Here is a 2,782-nt window from a genome sequence, read left to right as displayed (position 1 = left end):
GTAAACATCCTTTTTTATATGTATATAACGTTTTATATAACTTTATTGATATATGCATTGTTCTGCTTCTCTCCTGATGACAGCTCGCCTTGTCAGTGACCTGTCAATCAAAGGTAGCCACGCCCCAAATCATACGATTCTTTATCTTCTATTTTCTTCTAAATGGGGCCATTATTAGAACTATTAACATCAAATTGTCTTGAAGAAGATTTTTTACTAGAGATTGAGACTCATAGTGTTTCTGAACTCATAGTGAATTTCTGAGGTAATAGACCAAGTGAGAAGTTTTCTCATTTTGCATTAAAATGAACAGATTTTTTTTGCAGCCAAACTTTGCACCCCCTGCTAGAATTTTCAGTAGAAAGCTGAGGCCATGTCTTTAATTATGTCTAACTTTAAGCCTTAATATAAATTAAATGGGTTGGTAGTGATGATGTTAACATGATGATGTTGTTTACGATAAAAGTATTAGTAATAATAATCATAGTGTCATTAATTTATTGAGCACTAAACAATGTTATCAAGTGCTTTACACTTTTGAACCAGGATATAAACATTTAAGGACCGGACTAAGGAAAATAAAATGAGACATTTCAAAAATAATAAATAGATCAAATCAAACAAGCACTTTTTCTTTATTAATTTGGACAATTATGTAATAACAGCTGCCATACAACCTCATTTATAAAGAGGAGGACAAATTTTAGTCAACAATAGAAAAAACATTTCAGAGGCAAGACTTTATTTAACCATTAACATGTCTTTATTGTTTGTATTTATTAGAGTTGACAGTAAATGAGGAAAAGTCAAAATGCATCAAGTGAACAATTAGAGGACACACACACACACACACACACACACACAGATTTTAATCAATTTTAAACCTGTTGCCAGTGTTTGACCATGATTTCTATCACTGTTAATTGCAGCTCTACAGAATATGCAACAAAATTTTCATGGTTGATTAATTTGTTTTCTTTATTTTCTTGATAAAAATGTCATGAAGAGTAAAGAAACCAGAAAATATTCTCATTTAAGAAGCTTGAATCTGAATATTTCCTTTTTTTTCTCTTAAAAAATTACAAATAACAAATCAATTATCCAAACAAAAAGCGATTCATTTGATGGTTAACAACTAATTGATTAATCTTTGCTAATGTTAGAACCATAGGGCAGAGAAACATGAATATTTTGTGCTGTAATTTCCCAAATGATTGCACACTCAAGTAAGCTACAAGGCTAAAAGTAATTTAAAGTATCTTTTGCATGAAGTTTGATCTCACCCAATATATTTCCATGTTCACAATGCTGCAGTTAGACACAGTAGCAAAACAGGAATATAAAGGCAAACATTATATAAACAACAAAGTATACAAAAATATTTAAGAATAGGCATAATTTCAATGCTTCACTTATACAACAGACTTAAATGCAAAAAATATTTATCACAGCTCACTTATAGCAAAAAGGCCAGCTTAACTAATTAAAATAAAGATATTATTGTAGATCTTAAGATTCATTACATGTAAAAGTGCTAAGAGTTTAAAACGTTGAGGTAATTATCACCCAACTCTGCAATCCTCTGGATTATCAACTGCTGCAAACATACATTTATATTACACACACAGGCAAGATGAATTGCTGTTAACCACTGTCTGTTATTATTTTCATTAGTAGTGGTTATTATGAGGCTATGTGGTGGTTAGCACTGTCAACTCACAGCAAGAGGGTTGCAGGTTTGAATCTTCTGTGTGGAGTTTGCATGTTCTCCCCATGTCTGGGTAAATTGCCCATAGGAGTGAATGAGAGCATGAATGGTTGTCTGTCTCTGTGTGTCTGCTCTGTGATAGTCTGGTGACCTGTACAGGGTGCATCCTGCCTCTCGTCCAGTGTCAGCTGGGATCGGCTCCAGCGCCCCGAGACCTGAGTCTGGATAAGCGATTAAGAATAATGAATGAATGATTACAATGGATACTATCTGCTTTTAGAATTTATTTCAAATCAGCAGAAACAAGACTGGTCTCCACAACGTCATTGTATTTTCCATAATGGTTAAAGATTGCATTATATGACACTATAAATACAAAAAAAACTGAGAAATAAAGTACAATTCTGTCATGCACAATCGTAAAAAAAGCCATTTGACGATTGGATATTTGGATAAACAAATACATTCACTGCTATTAAGTAATAACTGAACTCTTAGTAATTCAAGAAACAAAACAAGTTACCATACACTTTGTGTAAAAATGTTTTTTGGTGGAGCTTTGACAATAAAATAAGGCTATTTTATTGTCAAAGCTCCACCAAAAAACATTTTTTATATTTACAGTACATAAAATAATTGATATTAATTTGCGAAGACAATATCCACCCAACTCTGCAGTTCGGTTGACCTTTTTATTCTTTATTAGCTATTTTTTGGGGTTTGAAGGCTCTTAAGTTCGACTCTCATCAACCCTTTCTCTCGCTGGAGTTTTTGCAGAAAATATGACTTGACACACATTAACACATTAATCACTATTTACTAATAGCATAACAAGACATGTTTTTACATATGCTTAATATTATATAATGTATTTAACTCTTAACTAAAGGTAGCAGAGACAATTAAAATTTGCAATTAAAAAACAACAGTTTCTTTTCTTCAGGCTGGTTATGATGTTTTCTTGTTTTCTGATCCTCTGCTGGACAAGAAGTAAAAACAAGAAAGGAGTGTCACAGCTTGACCTTTAAAATGCATTCATCAATTTTAACCAAATCAGAATAATTAGTTAAAAAC

The sequence above is a fragment of the Centropristis striata genome, chromosome 8, assembly GCF_030273125.1.
Source record: "Centropristis striata isolate RG_2023a ecotype Rhode Island chromosome 8, C.striata_1.0, whole genome shotgun sequence".
Taxonomy (NCBI): domain Eukaryota; kingdom Metazoa; phylum Chordata; class Actinopteri; order Perciformes; family Serranidae; genus Centropristis; species Centropristis striata.
Note: the sequence above shows the minus strand (reverse complement) of the source record.